The sequence below is a fragment of the Ischnura elegans genome, chromosome 7, assembly GCF_921293095.1.
Source record: "Ischnura elegans chromosome 7, ioIscEleg1.1, whole genome shotgun sequence".
NCBI lineage: Eukaryota > Metazoa > Arthropoda > Insecta > Odonata > Coenagrionidae > Ischnura > Ischnura elegans.
In genome coordinates this window covers 9,623,577-9,643,468 of record NC_060252.1, presented here as the reverse complement: position 1 = coordinate 9,643,468, position 19,892 = coordinate 9,623,577, and the positions used below count along the sequence as shown (strand labels likewise).

Sequence of the window (19,892 nt, the reverse complement as noted above, 5' to 3'; positions counted from 1 at the left end):
GGAGAATAAAGCATATGCTCAAAGCAACAAAGTAGTGCTGTGGTGGTGTTAGAACAAAACGGTAATTTACATCTCGATGCGCAACGCAGTATAGAAAAAAAAGATGCGTAATAGAGTGACCATTGACGCAATTGATAAATTCAGGAACTAGTTCAGGATTACGATATTATAATTGAGGTGATCTCAGATGTCCAGTACAGTAGGATTTTTTAAGTAGGCTCAAAAGCCAAATTCATCGAAGGCAATGGAAGGGATAGATACATTACGACGAAAAAAACTTCCCCCATTCATGCATTTGATCGCATGATTAAAACATGCGAATGCTGCCGCTCATCTTTGATGCGTTAATGACGCCATAAGATATTTAGGCCGTTTTCTTGCTTGGGTAGCACCTTTTATTGCGGAAATGCATCATTAATAAGAGTATACACAACAATGAATCATGCGAAATATCCAAAGAAAAAAATCATCCGCCTTGACCGGGATTTTTTGTCTGTGGATTTTTCGCACGATTGTGCACTGCGGGTGATTCCCGTAAAAGTTATCACCGCGGCTAGTCCCGGTATACTTTAAACAAAGAATCACACGAAGTCCATGAACCAAGCGGCGAACACTTGCCGAGAGTTCCAGCGCTCTCAATGCCATCAAATTTTCTGCGAAGGAGTTGAGGCTGCCAATTATTTGACGCTAACAACTCGAGAGGTAGATGACGCGTCGCGATGAATCGAAAACTGGTCTCTTAATTTCTCAAGCTCGGTGAAAATCGAGGAAAAAAGAAATTGGCGAACTCAGGGAGATTTATTTCATCGTAAAAATGACAATAAATAGTTCCAATGGGATGGAGATTCAAGAAAGAGAGTTTCTATCAATGTATCCGCACTTCTAAAACTTTGCGTGCAAATTTTGAAGTTATTGAAAAAAAATTACGATAAGTAATAGCAGGTATAAATTAAAGGCAAACTTATTCGAATCCCATTTTCGCTCCAAAGATTTTTCCCACCAAAATCCTGTACCGTGACTTATTTAAGCAATTTAAGATATTTTGAGAATTTAAAGGTGCTCTTTTTATATAAGTATAGTTAGCATCTTTATGCTAATATTCAGCAATTATTCGACATAAATTCTTCAGTCAGAATCTGCAAATTGAATCAACTCTTAAGACTTCCGATTAACGGAGCTATCACGAAGAGATAAATGCACCAGACCCAATCATCAACATGATTTAGAGCATTTCAATTTTCGTTCACATAACTTTTTTGCATCGCAGCAAAGACTATAAACGCAGTCAAAATAGCGCTTAGTTTTTTTTCAGCCGGTTGAATTAATAGTTCCACTAGATAGATAGACATAAAATCACCTTTTCTAAAGTTAACGATTTCAATAATGTGAGTTTGAATTTTTCACAATAAAACGGATATAAATTTATTTAAAACGGTTCTAACAAGAAATGAAGGATTTTTACCGCTATTTTTCCATGAATAGATAGGTGTACTGAAATGAAATGTTAAAATGGTATAATCTCTCTTTATATACGTAATTCAATCATCTACCATGACGGTTGTAATATGCATTAATATGTATGTATCTTCAATACGTCTCTCACTAAGATTTCTTTCACATGAACGCCTTTCACGAAAATACATCGGTGTTTGCGGAATTTGAGGCCATCAAAAGGAAAACATCACCGGTATCTTAAATGTTTTTCTGAGTTTAACCCAATTATAGGTACTATATTATACGAATAGAATTATATTATAATTAACACCGTTGCACTACTTATTTTTCGCCTTTGCTTGTAATAATTTGTGTCACATGTTACTACCAAGAACACAAACCACGAGGTTTAATTTAACCAAAAATTTTAATTAAAGTTACCATCACCCAGTAGGCATCTAGTATACCCATATTTAAAGCTAGGACTATCTTCCTTCTAAACAACACGGAAGGCATAAGACTAGATAAAGGTACTAAATATCAAATACTCACAGAAATTACTGTTACCACACCTACTTCACTGGCATGAAAAATAAAACTGAATGCAAAATTTGACACAAAATTTTAACAAAAAGAGGATTGTAAAAAATCTAAGGAACTTTATTTTTAACGTAAAAACATTTGGGTCTACGCTGAAGGAAAATATTCAAATATCAACAAGGAAACAGAATAAAAGTTACACTTAAATGTCCCACAGAAGTTTCTGCGGAACATTCAACAGGGTATCTTTTATTGCGTTTCTTGTCAACAAGTTCCGCCAAGTATCGCTATCCAGCCTTAAGTTACATAGCAACTATATTGAGGTACTTGAACGCTATCAGAACACCAAGAAAAAACACATTTATTCTATGATTCCTTTCAGAATTATTTTCAAACGCTGAAAACCTTTTCCAGGCCAATGCAAGCCAAAAGACAAACACATCTCGAGCCCAGCCTAAGAGGAAAATGCAGGACAAGAAAAAATGCCGTGCCTAAGTTATCTCGGGAATTCTGAATGTAAAAAACAGACATTAGATACCCATAAACCGTTACACTCCTACGAAACGATATTCTCTTTCCATTACTCAATTTCTGGAGCTATTGAGGATACGCTGTAGAAAAATATTCAAATAGTAATATCAAATATTTAACGTACTTATTTAAACCAAAACATGATTATTCCAATATTCCCTTTGAAAAAATCATTTTCAAGAACTGAAAAGCTCAATGTAAGGCAGTAGACAAACATCTCTGCAGTGCAGCTTAAGAAGAACACACGAGCAGAGAAAAACTGCCGTGCCCGAAATCTCTCGAGAATTCTGAAAGAAAAAAACTGACATTAGATACTTATAAACCGATGATACTCCCACGAAACGATATTCCCATTCCATCACTCAATTCCTCGAACTACTGATGCCACCGAAGCATCCAGACAAAAAGGATCAGATACCCCCTCTTGACCATTCCAAATATTTATAGACGCCACTTCAATACTCGAGGATGAAAAGCAGAGGGGACGGTCGCAGAAGATGGCGACCCGAAAGAAATAAATTCGAAAAACTTTTTGTTCCAAGGTTACATACCGTCAAAACCATTTCCCAGCCTAGCCCACCCAACCTCCTATCTTTCCTCCTATTTCCTCCTCCCAAACTGTACCCCCCAAACCCCTTTCTGGCATCCAATCTCCGTTCCAGCATCCTCTCCGGACTCCCAACGGGGGACTCGTTGGCCTGGCTGCTCGTCTACCGACTGGGCTACCCTTCTCCCGCCTGCCTTTGGGGATCGTTTCAACGTTCCCCCACGGGACCCTGCCGGCATATAGTGGCGAGGCCGACCCGTGTGCGCTCTCCTGGGGGTGTGGCGCACACATATATATAGAGGATATAAATGTTGCAAGGGTCAGCCGTGTGAGGGTGTTAGTGAGGGGGAGTTTAACGCGAGAAAGACCGAGGTTGACCACCTAGCTAGATAGACCAAGACTCGTCATTTTGAGAGGTACAACTTATTTTAATCATTTACTGTTTTTTTATCATACCTATCGATTAATTCCTTTTAACGTCATCACAGAGTACGTAAATACTGAGAGGGCAGAGTGCTAAAAAGCTGTAATCGATCGATGTGATTTTAGCTATGTGTTGAATGGGTTAATTGTGGTAGGTAAGCGGTAAAAAAAATATCTATGGTATTAAACCTGACGGATATCCATCGTATTTCAAAGTTTTTAATAGTCAGTGACATTGGTTGCATGACACGGCAATGGATGACGAGAATAAAAGGAAAAGATGTCGTTTAGCTTGGCGCAATACAATTAACTGCAATATTAACTCCGAGGTGAACGAAAAGTACTGCTGTTTCACCTTACTAAAAGATCCAATCAGGTAAGTGTTTCTCGTTAATATGCTCCGACCAGCCTTACACGTTTTACATTCATAGTCTGATCGGTAAAATTCATAATTTTCCAATGTCTACCTTTTGTTGTTCTTGGAAATACTGACATCGGATGCGATACAAATACTTGTCTTTGATTCGGGTGAAAAGTATGAGATATTCGTTGCCGTAAGGCGCTGATTCATAGACGTAAATGGAAGTTCCCGGTAATTGAAGGCTATATCTAACTTGAGAACTGGTAACCGTAATAATAGCTAGTGTGATAACTAAGTACGGATAGTTAGATACACGTAATCTCCGATTACATGTTCTTGAGCACTCCGCAGTAAAAATAATCACCCAGGTCTTGCTTCAGGCAAGACAATAAACACAGAGCACATTTACTTACTCTGAGGCAATGACGTTTCAGTTATTTCAAATCTGGCGCGTATTGAACTTATTTCAAGAAGGCCGCGAGTAAAATTTCCACTATGCATTGTAATTTTGAGTCCTGCTAATACCCTCTCTGTATACCCTTACTCCGTAAAGTCACATTTTGGTTAAGTTTTAAGTGTAAAATGATCAATTTATAACGTTTTTCAGTCTAAAAATGTTATATTGAGCAACGCCTTTCATTCAAACGACAGGAAAATCTATTTTTGGCGAATTTCACATTCACGCATTCGTTCTCATGCTCTATATTTTTATATTTAGCATTACTCACTTAAGATGGAAGACATATTATGACAGTAAAGAAAAATAACTGGTAACTGCAATATATATATATTACAAAGCGGCGAAACCGTCAAACCGAAATTTTCACGGTTCTGGTTCTTTAGAGGTGCAAAGGTGTTTAAAGGAGAAATTTTATTTAATCAGGTGTCGATAATAAATAAAAGCCTAGTCAATTATTTTTTTTTCTTATCTTTACCTCGTTTAATACATGGAGTTTTTGGAGTGTAGGTCTACGTTTTAATTTACCATCAATCAAAATTAATGGTAACTAGGTGTGGTAATACCTTAGTAACATAATATCAATAAATATGTACAAATTTAAGCCCTGATGATGGTTTTAAATAAACAGAAACTTTGGATTTAACTTTTTTGCATAAAATACGTTGACCTACACTCCAAGAACTATTTCAACATGAAAAAGCCAAGTGAAATTGAGAAGGTAAAATAATGAATGGTGCAATTATGGCGTTGAGAATAGTGGCTACCCGTTATTATGACGAGTTCGGTCCTTCCAGTTCCAAGGATTGTGAGAGAGATTTTGGAGGAGAGCGAGGCTTCGGATGGGAGATAAAAAAAGTCAAGGAGGGGATGAGATCTTCTTTCCCAAAGCGTACTCCACCGTGATGACCGTCCAACTGAGATACGGCTCTCTTCGAGGTCAACGGACAGATGCCCCAAGGTCTCACATAACTCCTCCGACACCGCACTCTTTTCAGCTCCAGACAACGGTTTGAATGCTTCGGATATTTTTATTTTGCTATCCACATGGTATCCCTCCATCTGTTGCATGGACTCTCCCAGCCTCCGGGTCGCTGTTACGGAGATACATCGTGAAATAAGGAATGTATAAATCATTAAGACAATAATAAAAACTTCTCAATACCAATGAGAGTTTTAATAAATGTAGAACTAGGAAATAAGTCGAGTCCTGTAAAGATGAAAACTATTACGCAAAATATTTTCTATTTTTAAGCCTTGCCTAACTATTATAAATATTCAATTTTGTTCATTTAAACGCCAATTCTCCATAGTTACGATCACTTCAAGCTCTTCATTTGAAAGTCCAAATTACAACATAGCATTTGCAACAGTTAATGATTTTGAACCCGAATGAATGGTATATCCTCCTTTCATTTGAGCGTCTAAATATTGATCGGCAGGAAATTTAAACTCATTCAATCCTCACAGTAAAAATATGGAAGGTTAAAGTACATCACATAAAATGTAATACATCCAAAGGAAAATATTTCTAAAGAAAATGTTGAAAATACGTAGAATGCTCACCACCATGATTGGAAATTCAACTTGCAAAACAATTATTTTTCTCGGATGCTTAAATATCTTCAAATGAAAGTATATCTTGGACAAAAGAAAACCAGGAAACTTGCATCTCAATTTATTATTTCAGACTAGGAGGAATAGAAGTATAGTAACTTCAATTGACTGAATAAGCTTAAAATTATTCTGTTGATAGCGCTTTCAATTAATTTTCAGTATTAGAATACTAAATTGAGATGATAAATACACAAGAAGCAGAATTTGAAAGGTGTACAAACACCCATTATTTTTAGTTTATTGCAGGATCAATTTGACTACGAATTGTCAAACATAACTAGGGATGTAGATCATTAACCTTTGAAAACTGAGCATGGAACAAGCAATCCTTTAAATTTTCAAGAAAATGATGTATTAACATTATTTATTACTTGTTCCATGCTACAAGTAGACCTAACCCGTGATATATACTGCAATTAATCACATCTTGATTATAAATGAACGCGTTATAATTCCACAGGAAAATATATCTTTGAAAGAAAATTTTTTTAACGGAGAATGAAAGGAGCGATAGCTTGACTTGACCTTAATATATTAAGTTTTGAGATCCACACTGTTACCAGCAATAATGGTTTTTGAAATATGTGCAATCAATTTCCGATGACCTTAGCAATTTTTTTTGCCACCAAGCGATGTAATCATTTAACATCCTTTAATGGACTTACACTCTTCCAATATAAAGGTATTTTATTACTATCTTACGATCATAATTCATGACCCAGAAGAAAATAACGGTCTCCAAATATGAACGACTTATCTTACTCGGAAACTTATGGCACTGAGATGTGAGTTTCCTCACACAAACATAAAGCACAGTCCTTTGGTCAGCAAAACTTGCGACACACGACACCGAAAACCACTCAACTGCCATTGAAGGAGTTTGCACACTCTGCTCCGCAGTAAGAAAAAGTCCCTCAGTCTAGGAACCCGGAAATGGATGCTTTTCTTTATTTTCTTTCTTCCTGTCACCTTTGCCATTCTCCACGGTTGTCTTTGCAAATATTCAGGGGCAAAATAAAACGCCCTCTCAGGGGAAGTGGATGGGAAAAACGAGACCAATAACACGGCCGAAAAACATTACCAAAAGAAAGCAATGACTCGATATTAGTATTTGGCGATAGCAGACGTTGCGAATGTTACTTTTGCATTAAAAAAATGTGTACATAAAGTGATGGCCTGATTCCTGAAAAAGCGTAATCGGGTTCAATTATATTTCCTAAAGTTAAATTCTAATCGATTACTAGTGGTTTAAATTTTTACTAATTAGAAAATTCTCAGCCAACTTTAACAAGAAATAACAATTCAGTTTCAATTTTTCCACAGTAAAAATTGTCTTCTTTCAGTGACTGTTCTCCTAATTTTATTCCCATTTAAAATGCTTGACTTATACAATATATATACATCTGCTATTAATTTAAATTATCTATTCCCAATGTAAATCATCTTACGCTTTCTTAAATGAAACGATCACTCGAGTTTATTTTATGAACAAGTTCTATTGCTTCTCCTTTAAAAGTAACGATTTCAAGTAAAAACTACTGATTGAGTAATCTTAACAAGTCCTGGGATAACATTTAAACGATTACTGGCTATTTCTGTAAATAAAACTAGTAGCAAACGAGTATTTCCGATTGTTGAGCACAATATTGCTTAACGTTTAGATATTAAGCTTGAATTCCTACTTGTAATTTGTACAGTATAATTTGGAGGTGCAATCTCGTAAAATGGCTCTCGGTATGTGATGGATGATTTATCAGTACCCTTGATGTTTTGACTAACGCATCTCATTCAGCCACTAAAGCCATACTGCATCTCGCTGGGCGATAATTGAACAGGTCCTCTAAAATATCCTTACCTATAGGCAACAAGTATACCTTGCATGATTTCAGGATAAACTAGATGCTCAAGGACTCATTATCGAAGAGGCTTGGGTTCGTTTACGAGGGCTGCATTGAGAAGTACCGCGTATTCCGTTTATCTCTAAAATTAGTGTTACTAAATTTCTTCAGGTGCAAGTACCTAGAAACGCTTCGAAATAAGGTATATATCAGGGTGTCTAGCCGATCAAAGCAAAAACATTAATTTCAGGTTTTTCTGGATTTTTTTTTAATTCCATGTTAATCTTACGTGATTACTGCCATTGGGGTAGGCACGGAGGGAGCTTTCTGGGAGAAACCACTCCCTCCCACCCTTCAGCCTTTAAAAGAGTTTCCAAAAACGTGTAAGATGGCGTCAATGAGTAACTTTTAATAAATAATCGTACAAAATTACTGTTTTTGAGTAATATAAATCACGTTCTCAGCATCTAAAATCTCAAAATTTTCAGCGGGAATTCATCCGTACTTATATTGTTCAAACTAAAAATACACGCATTATTCCCCATTCTGCCTGTTAACCCGGTCACCGAACACCCAGTATATGCCACTATATGTATATGAGCATATTTTCCGAGTTTAATATTATGACCTTTTATTAATGAATTGGGTTATTGATCAATACGCAAGACGACTCAGCAAGTTTACGGTCCGTAATGATAAGATGCCTTAATTGATATACACGGCTTAATATCTAGGAATCTGGGAGCAGTTCCACAATAATACTCCAATATATGAGATTATGAAGAGGGGACATGAAACAAAGCCTCCAATTTGACGATGAGCGAATTTCTGCCTAATAACGGGCACGTATGGGGAGATCTGGCTGCGCGTCACAACAGGGATTAGATCTTGTGGTAAGTGCTCCTTCAGCTTATGCTAAGGGCTGAGGCAAGACGCAATCGATACATAATGGAGGGCCTACATCCACACGTAACCAAGCTGGCGGCAATGCCTCCGAGGTGGGATGCGAAGATAAATTTACTCAAGGATTTGGACAGTTCGATTAATGGAAATTGCAATACGTAGAACAGAGACACATGCTAAGCTACAATACGCCCAGATCGGAATAAATTGCAAGGGCACCGAAATACCTTCCAAGTATCCTTCGCAAGAAATACCTTCATCAATTTCCATTGTACCTAATGTAATTATTTACCATGGATGACACCATGTAATTATTTACCTGGGGCCAATTTAGAATTTACGGAAACACCCATAAAATGAATGCGGTTTTGTAGGGAAAAAATCTTACATAACATCGAATTATTTTTGCATTATTTTTTAATATATTTTTGTTCAATTTAAAAAAATTATTTTCTGGAATACTATCTGCTGTAATAAAAAATGTTTCACCAAAAGAAAAGAACATCAGATCGGCTGAAAATTAATTCTAAAAATCACTTCATTTTTTGCGCTCAAGATTCAGGCTCTTTTCTTACTTATTGAGGCTAATAAATATATACATTGTTATTCAACCCGAAGGTTGCTTTGGTTAGATGAGGTTAGAGGTCACCTCGAACTAAGCCACAGGCGTGTGAACCTCACACATTCAGGACAGAGGGGCAATTTTATTTCCCTAAGCCACCTAGCCCTTCAAGGATTTTTTTATTTAACGATATTTAAAAAAAAATCATTTAAAAATGGTTGTAAGGCTGTGATATAAAATATAAGCATTGTGAAGGCAATGTCAATGGTAATCAGTAAGGGTTTTTGTCATTGAAGATACATTCATATTCATAGAAATAAACGTCGATTTTATAATTAATTTCACTTTCAAAGTACTAGGCGACTTTAATAAATGCAACTGTTTTACTTTTAGAGAAGATTCATAATAAGGTTTACGGAAAACATAACCACACGAAAAATGTAGGTATTGTATCTTACAATTGACCTAGGCACCTCTGCAGCCTCATCTTTGAGCTGGCGAGAACGCTTACAAATTATTATAAAACTTAATCAATTAAATAATGAATAAAATACAATTTTACACGGTCAGTTATAATACAAATATATTTATATATTATACAATACAAATAATTATTCGTTTTAGAACTTCTATGCCCTAACATTCTCAAACAAAACTTAGACCAAGGATAAGTGCTTCAGGTATCTCAGGCCTCAGTTGAATTTGCAACCAATTTTGTCACAGGGAAGGCAATTATTTACAGCCTCACTGCTGTCATCCACAGACGTTCTGGTCAAGAATGAAAAATTACACCCAAAGGCCGGAGAATGATGTGCCCCATGCTATTGTGGCGTGAGACGACGGATGAGATAAAACCTTTTTTTTTTTTTTTTAGCGAGAACCTCATTTGATATTCTGGCCGAATTTTGACTAACGAATGCTAACGAAAGTCACTCCCTTAATCTCCTATATACGAGATCGGCCAGTTCCATCTTACTTGGAGTCATCTTCCACCTTGGAATGAAGTTAAATAAAGCAATAATAGAATAATTACAGTTAGACACGCACCAAGCACTACTTTCTACCAATACTACCCACAGTAATTCAGGGAAAAAAATATTAGCTGATAATATTATATTAAGAGATGAAGAGGCGATATAAAAGGCACTACATTTATTTCTTAATGACATTAGAAGATGGGGAATGAATAATGTCATATAACTATACCGTATAAGAGGGTACAAGAACATCTGTTTCTTTATTTAAACTGTTAGGGTATTGATACTTAGTTGCCTGCGTTCATGGGGACTATTACATGGCTTTCGGATATTTAAATCAGAAATAATGCTAATTATACTATGATATGGACGATAAAAAATCCTAATGGCCAATTTAAAAATGTATCAGCTGTAGAGTTCGAGACGACAGTATGATACAGATGAAAAAATTATAATACCCCATTAAGAATTAAGTCACTATATAGTTCCATTATAGCAATGGAAAAGAGGAAATGAAAAATTAAACCGCAATTATATTAAAGAATACGGCTTTCATGATGTGGAAGCATGGGGAGGTAACTAAGGGAAAATGGGCCAAATTAAAATGGCGGATGAAGATAGTGGGATGAAATAGAGAGAAAAAAAGTGATAGCAGACGACCGACCACCGGGAGGAAGACCGGTAAAAGTCTCGCGCACCTCATTTACTCAGGATAGGGAAGAATTTTTTTGAAATCCCTGCTGAGGCATTCCAATTTTTTTCGCTTCATCCTATTCCTTCCTCTCTCCTACCCTAATATGAAAACACAACGAATCCCCACACATATGAGGAAAACGCCTCTTCATTACGGCCGGATTCACTTTTCACTTTTTTTACCGCCCATTTCATTTTTTTCTGAAACTCTACCCACTTTTATTCGTCGGAAAACCCTTATTTAGAGAGGGCAGGGAGGGTTAGGCACAGAAGAAGGATAAAAAACAAAGACCCTATTCTTTTTTGCTCCTTCTCAGACCATTATCCTTCCGATTTTTTACACGAAAAAGAGACCATTTTATTTTTAACTTTTGCCCTCTTCGATGCTGAGGGAGAATGGGATAAAACCGTATCCTTAACACTAGGTTTGGTATCGATAAGGTTATTGAACCTTTTTCGAGGAATATAATCACCGAACATTTTCCGAATTTGCTAAAAAAATGAAAGCATAGAAAGGAACCTCACGCAGCCTAAAAACGACCACGTCTTATTTCGGAGAACCTAACTTCGTAGGTGAAGAATAGAATTCTCAGAAAATCGCTACAGGAAAAATTACTACCCATCTCTTATTATTACGGAGGTTGTTCCAAGTATTTGATATTTTCTTGATGATTTCAAAATTTAGCACCTTCAATAGTACCTCAAGGAGTAACAGCAAAAAAATTAGGCAAAAATATTGGAATTTCGTGCTTAAAATTCTAAGAATAGCATTTTATAATCCACATTGCAGTACCAAGGTTCAAACAAATTATCCATTTTAAAGTCCTCCGACTTTTCCGTGATTTCTAGTCTTAATTTTTTCAATTCCCCACACTCTAAATAAATAGCAAATAACTCGTGTACATTACCTCACAAGAAAATTGTAGCAAGCTCCAATGTGAAGTAAATCGTTTTTCTTTCATGAGTGTAACACATTCCAGTTCGAAAAAAATAATAACCAAAATGTAAATTCTAAGCAAGCTATGTTTGAAACTTCATAATTATTATCAGGCAATTCATCACAAAACTCGGGACGTATCTTTGGCTTGCTATTGTTGCAGATGATCATTTGCCAATCATCTCGTCTTCGCATTCTTCCCACTGGTTTGAGAAAGCAAACAAAATTAAATTCACGTGTCGCTTAGTGCTTCGTACTATCTTAACCTTTATAATGAGTCTGTGAAGTTTTGTCGCAGACCAGAATCAGAATACTGTTTCATGTCCCTGACTTCCAGTCCCGATTTTTATTCACCTGGCTTCCCAGATTTCCTTGACCAGTATGAACCCAGTCTTATTAGTGAGTACCAACCTAGTCGTAAAAACATTATTCATTACTTCTAGAATTAACTCGCCATTCTTAAAAAAATACATTCAACCGCTATACCATTAGGATCATGTTACAAAAAAATTATACTCGTCATCAGAATACCTTTCCAGTTATAAGAAAATAAATGCTGTAGCTGAAGTCACATCACGTAAGTTAAATGACAATTGCTCCATTCCGGCCCGAACAACTGGAAAAAGCGTTAACTGAAAAATATAAGGTTTGAATGATCAACATTCTCCGTATCCGAATTTCGCTTTTTAGGCTCGCTGTGTGTCGTCAAGGATACAAAGCGAGAAATTTTCTTTTGAATCGCTATGTCGTAACCATTTCCTTAAAAAAAATCGGTATATTCATGGCTACCGTGAACCGGTAATTCATAATTTCGGTCTAATTTAATATAATACGATTTATATTTCTTTCCAATGCAATACACAAATCATAGAAAATTATAAAAATTGATATTTGATGATCACCAAACACCACCAACCATTGTTCATCGAAGGTTTTCAGTAGCCGATAAACGCAGCTTTAACATTCAAATTTTCAAATTCCACTACTGATATCCTGCCTATTTATTAATAATACCCAAAGAAGCATTATTATGACAAAAACTGAGCCTTATTGCTAGGAGCAAAATCGACGTTGCGAGGAAATATTCCATTCGCTGGTCACCTCAAAGAAAATTCCTTTAAGAACGAGGTCACCCAAGGAACGTAACTTACCCCTCGCCGTGAATGTTCCATATCACATGCCTCTGGCTTACTCTGGGGTGAGCTCTACCAAACCAGCCTTTGGGTTGAACACCGAGGGAGAGAGTGAGCTCACCTCATAAAAAAGTTCCATTCCCAACTAGCCTATACCTCATTGAATCCCCTCATATGATGCTCCTACCCGATTCCACTCTTTGCTAGCTCTCTTTAAATGTCCTCTTGGACGGACCGTATGCGTCCGTCTCAGGAGGTAATCCAAGGAGCTTCTTTTGCTCCAAACGCGCCTTCTCCTCTGAAGGATAAACTCTTCTGAGTCCCATTTCCCTTTCGACCCGATGGCTCGAAATCCCTACTCCGCGACCTACTTGCCCCCATTCCACACCAACTCTCTTTATTTTTTTTCTCCTAAGTCAGTCGGTCCCTCCCCTCCCCTGGCGTCGTGAGATAAGGGGTCTTTAACGTCCCCACCAGTATCCAGCCATCATGATCTCGTTTCTCTATCTTCCTCGTTTGGTCCTCGTCCCGCTGGGACACCGCAAAGGGGATTTTCTGGCCGTCCTCTGTTTGCACGCTTTACCTCCTTCCTCCACATCGTCTCTGTCCCTTTCTTCGCCCGTTCGGTGACCGCTGCGAAAAGACGACTGAGTAGGCGAAATGGTCGCGCTGTAAACGTGCCGAATCTCCTCTGAAAACTTGCACTAACCAAATAGTGTGCCATGTGACGAATTATTTTCGCAATTTATTCTAGAATTCCGAAAACGAACACCCTGATGTCCTTTATGCTCCTATTTATACTCCCACATAATACCCATTGAGAGGAATTTAAGGGTTAATTAATGGTAATAAAGCCTTTGAGACTGCGCAACCGCATGGGTTTTAGGGTGATGTATTTCAACGTTTCCTGAGCAATGCTAGTCGCTCATCCAAGATCATTGACTAGTTAAGGATTGTTTATTCATTTATATATAAATTAACGAACAATTTATGTATACACACATACTTTGATTTATTTATATTTACTAATAGTCACTCTATCAAGGGAAATGGCTAGTTAAGGTTTATTTAAATGTATTAAAAAGCCATTCATTGATTGTTACTGACCTTAAAAAATAGTCTAACTCACCATTCCACACCTTCCCCTAATTTCCTCACTTCCTTTACATCTCCTTTAGCAGGTTTGAATTTGGGAATAAACTTTCCCCTCTCCCTTAGCAACGCGACCAGCATCGCTCGATAAAAATGGGAACAATATAACATTGACGCAACAACATTGTAAAGGGGATTTTCTGACTGACCTCTGGCACGGTTTACCTCCTTTCTCCACCAACGTCTCTCTCCATCCGTTTGCCGACCCCTGAGGTAAGACGACTGAGATGGCAAAATGGCCTCGCTGAAAAACGTGCCACAAGTCCTCTGAAAACTTTTACTAACCAAACGATGTGCCATTCGACGAATTATTTTCGCTATTTTTTTTAAGTAATTGAATAAAATCACCCTACTCTCATCAATACTCATCCTCCCCATAAAATGAATCATTAATGGATTAATTACCAAGAGAATTACTTCTTCAGTTCCAATACTCGGTATTTTGACCAAAGGCGCAAAGAATAGAGCAGCGTGAATACACGAATGCCTTTGGTACATGTCTCGAGGTACCGAGGTACCGAGTCCACCCAAATTCTTTTCATGGGGTTAATTTAGTAAAATAGAAAAAAATTAATCCTAACTGGCCTACATTTCTCATTTGAAGAGAAAAAGCCATTTGAAGAGACTTCAGCCATCAGAAGTTAAAAAAGGTGGGTCAAATAATTTTATTTCATACCATTGATATTAAATGTAGTAAAAGATGAAGTAATATAAAAATGAAATGATTTTATTCCATCTTCAAATGATTTAATTCTCGCATTATTGTACACTTATTCCATACGTAGTTCACTTGGTAGCATTGATAATGGAACACCATATCGCGTGGTAAGGTGATACCACGAAAAATAGCTGACATCACTCCCACAGAATTGAAAATGGTGGAAATGCCATCGTTACTCGCATAAATATATTTTCACACTCGATAATCTGAAGCCAGTCCTCTCAACGTTTTCTTAAAGTGCCCCATTTTAGGAGTGGAGTAAAGAAACCACCTTGTTACTTCGACCTGAATACAGAAGCTACAACGTTGGTTGTCATCAAACCTTTGCCATAACAAAAAGAAAACATGTGACGGCATATCGAGAATAAATCAAAAGAATTTAAGGTGAAAGTGAAATCCTCAGCACCTATCTACATGAAAGTAGGCTGAAGGTAGTCCGGGGCTTTCCAACATGGCCGACTTCCATGAATTTGAAAAGGAAAATGTGCCAACTTCGAATTTGAACTTCGTTATGGGATCTCACTAATATGCTTCAAAGTCGCTATCTCATCCGAATTTTAATTTAAAAATTTAATATGAATTTTAATTCGATGATAAATTTTATTAATTCCAACCTAATAATACAAATAATTTTTAAAGTATGCAACAACAAAAATTAGGAATTTGTCACCTTTTGAGGCTTTCACCTCGCTTGTTACATCATTTGAGTAAAAGCAAAAACAGTTTATTTACATTTAATTCGAGAGCAATGCTTGAGATCCTTCCCAAGATAGCCAGATAGGCTTCACTCTTGGGGAGGCTATCATCATTGATTGTACTGAGGTCTAACTAACGAGAACAGTTCCCGAATCGCAGCATCGATGTCGATACGGGAAGGCCTTTTCTCTCTTTCCACAGTGCCTACCCCACTCCCTCAATCCTGCGGTCAACACTCGGTTTCCATAAGCACCGCTCTCAAATCCTTTGTTCAGGGGAACGCAGATTACCAACCGGAGAAAGGGTTATGGAAAGAGGATTATCTGGGGTTGGTGACAAGAACACAAAGCTCTCGTGAATAAGGCTTGACCTGAGAGTATAGAGCTAGCCGACTCTCTATCCTTAGGCAAGGGGTTCGAGTCACGATCCTGAGCATTAGGTAGATATATGGGTAAGGGGGAGCGCGGTAGCTTAGTGGGTAGAGCACTTGGCTGCTAATCCTGAGGTCCCGGGTTCAAAACCTGGTTGAAGCCTTCGGGCACGCCAAATCGAAATCCTCGAAATAAGAAAGTGGCCCGGGAAAATAACTGGCCTCTCTACCATGAACGTGTGATATTGACACGCCTACAGCCTAATCCAAAGAAAACAGCAACAAATTACAAGTGACAATGAACTCGACAATACGGTGTATTATTGACCTCAAATAGTGGGACCGAATTAGTAGTTAGTTTTTAGTTTTTTTCTCTATTTTTTGCATTTACTGAGTCTTGATGTAGTGTTTTTTTCTTTGAACCTTTGTCAAATGATTTTTACTGAATTGTTGTGCACTTGTAAATTATATCACGGGCCAAATGGCCCACGTTAATAAATTAATTGAATAATCCGGGGTGATCTCTACCCTCACCTAGCAAAAGCAACCTTCGGGTTGAGTCACTAAGTGAGTGAGTGATATGGAGAAGGTGACCGAAAAGAAATTTTCGCCGTAAGAAATACGGATAGAGAAACCAGCAGTCGGAATTAGCCTAATCATGAAAAAAGGTCCGAAATAAGGACCGCGGTTTCATGCCCCATCTGGCGTAAGGTGTACTGCAATAAATATGCCCTTCAAATACATTCAATTAGAGATGGGATAGTCTAAGAAAATTTTTACCGCCAACTCATTTTCAACTACGATCGGCTCCGCTGCAGCCAGTAATGACACTAACACCCACGCGGCCACAATCATATCCTGAGCTTGTATGAGGGAGACCAAAGGTCAACAACCGCAGGTAAACAGAAATTCCTTGTTTCTAGATATTAAAATGTTGTCACACAGAGAAAAGTAGGAGTATTTCTGATATGCGCGGCTATGTCTCAGTTTTTTTAAGCAATTGAACTGAATAATTTCCAAAACTTACATCAACAGCAATTGGAAATACCTAGTTTATCAAGGAAAAAATGAACCGATTGGAGATAACTGTACGATGCTCAGTGTATATTTATTATTATTAATATTATTATTATTATATGAGAACACAAATATTTCAGAGTAATCCTGAATGTACTTTCTCAAACTGAATTCAAAGATTATTTGACAATTATTTGAATGACGAATAATTTAGCGATTGAAAATAGGTTATTTAATTTTAGTAGAAAACAAGATAAATAATCCTACTTAAAATAATATTTGTTGGCAGTTTATCTTAAAGCTCATGAACTTTACTTGGAAAGATAATTGGAGAGGAAGTTCAAGCACCGAAAATTGCAAATTTTCTTAGGCTAAATAAAACAATTCCACCAGGTTCAATTGAGTGTGTGAAACATTCTTTCAAAAAGGCTGGTAGGATCAATTATTTTGCAGGCGGTTAGGATGATGGTTGGTCAACGGATCCATAAATTTATGTAGATTACTTATTCCACGAAAGATGGCTTATATAAATTTCCCATATCCATTCCATGTATCTCTAATTACATTATTTCCTAAGAACAAAATTGTAACCATGTAAAACGCCAAAAAAGTGAAAAAATCTCTCCAGAAATTTCGGAAACATTTCATGCTTTAAAGAATGAAAAAAGGACGTTTCACACTAAATTTGTGGCTTCCACTAACTCTTTATTTTATGAGCACTATTGATAGAGTTCATTTCAAATAAATTCTCCAATAAACTGAATTTATACAAGACATTTCAATTTATCGCTAAACCTTTGCCCTGCCTTTGGGCCATTAATTGAACAAAAATTAAGGCATAATACAAATTGAGACCACACATAAAAAATCCCTTTTAATCAGGAGGAGTACAAGGTACTCGCAGAAAAGATTGCTTCGCCCTGAAATGCTTCATACCCAACCACACGCCGATAACGCTGCCTGATAACAGCGAATATCGATGGAAGCTGAGCTGGCGCTCAAATGATGATGACCCTAAGTATACAATGCGGGAGGGGAGGGCAAGGTTTGCAGAATGGCTCAATGCGATATTGGACGACAGGGCAAGGATTCGTGAAAGGGATGTTCAGGCGTACAGTGAAGGTGAGAGAAGGGAGAAGGTTATAGCGAGAACAGGGAGGGAAGATAGTGGACTGTTACGTGGGATGCAGGTCAACCGGGGATTTTGAGGGATCACGTAGGACGTACAAGGGATGATGGGGGAGGATGGATTACAAAAAGAAGAACACAAAAATGATACGCGAAGGGGAAAATGAAGGGAAGGGATGCGAAAAGGGATCTAAACGCTTTTGAATCCTGCGATGTGATTCTTGCCTCAGGCCGGGCTTCGCATAACCTATTACATGTTTGCAAATTTCGCGGCACACTTCGGGTTCTGACTTTATTTTTCCCATATGACCCCACTACCACATTTTCAGAAATAAGCTTTTACGTGACTAAAATCTTGTACTTACAATGAAAAGTTAATTTAATTACCGCCCTGTGGAATTGATTCGGCACGCTAGTAGAACAAAATGAATATATGCATCAACATCAACATATGTGGGCCCCAAAATTGACATACAGGAAACGGTCGACGGTCTTGACCGCGAGAGAGATGAAATCAATGAAAATTACAGTTCTCACTTATGAGAATAAAATGAAAATTTTCATGAATGTGAATAGAATTAAATTTTTTACGAATGTGAAAATTTTTATTTTCACGATTTTTTTTTGTTTTTTTTTTTCAAAGGCTGAAACATGATTCTCCATACCTAACTATTCATTCGTTTCGTTTTAGATTACGAAAGTTAGTCAATGATTTTAAAATACAAAATAATGATAAAGTGTCTATGCAAAAGGTTAAGACTACTACAATGATTTTATCTTAAATTTTTTGCCAGATAACTATGTGAAAATTGGTCATGGTTAAATAAACGTAAATATAAATTTGTCTATTCCACACATCCTTATTTGGTACAACCTTCACCGGTATTTAATATTCCCATGTCAACCTTGTCAGCCAGGGATTTCCTCATGAAATTGAAACGGGAGAGTTGAAACCGATCAAGCATGTACCAAAACAAAATTGTAAGAAAAAGACAAAGTTAACAATACACTTTAATGACCATGAGACAACAACAAATCCAGGAAACTCCAATTAAGTTAAGGCATATTATTGCAGTGCAATTTCCATCGATTACGTTTACCAGTTATAAATTACGAACCAGAGGGAAAAATTCTGAAAAAAAATACTTTGAGATAAAAAGTCAGTAAAAAGAGTAAGATTGTGAATACGCAAATCATCGAAACAGAAAGAGGAACATCCATCAAGAGGAACACAATGATGCGAAAGTCTGAAGAGTATGTGATTTATGTCCACGTGAGAGGCAGAGGAAGATAAATAGCAGAGAGAGGAGAAGCCGCGGAGATCAAGATAAATTAAGGAAGCAAGTCATGGCTTAACTGCTCACTTCGCAACAAAGAATACATATCTGTTTGAATGAGCAACTGCTGAATTTCGTGAAAACTTCGGCAAAAATGTTGATAATGATAACCCAACACAGTATTTGAGTAAATAACGCGAAATATCTACACATCAAATAGTAAAGCAATCAAGTTTGTGGATACAAGCCTGCGACAGCAGTCAGTTATTTGATTAAAATTTATACGAGCTGGAATTGATATTTGATTCAAATATTTTAACCCATAATACCACAGAAACCTTAATTAAAGATGGTAGGTACTTACGTAAGCATAAGTAACAGGATTTTGAAACCGTCTTTGAATTCATGCTCACCTGTAAAGAGAAAACATTCAGTAAGTTTTTTTTTTAATAAATGGCCATTCGTTTTCACAGAATGTCAAGAATGTATAATACATTAGTATCTCATATTCCATTAAAGTTATTTAATTACACTGGTTAAGTTTCTATTCATATTTTTGGTAAAAAGTTAATTTATCT

The 19,892-nt window shown here is 37.0% G+C and overlaps 1 protein-coding gene across 3 annotated transcripts in view; it reads right to left on the bottom strand.

Annotated features, from left to right (window-relative positions):
- The window catches only part of LOC124162188 (Down syndrome cell adhesion molecule-like protein Dscam2), an 833,647-nt gene that overhangs the window by 533,164 nt on the left and 280,591 nt on the right, over positions 1 to 19,892 (bottom strand). The window lies entirely within an intron of this gene.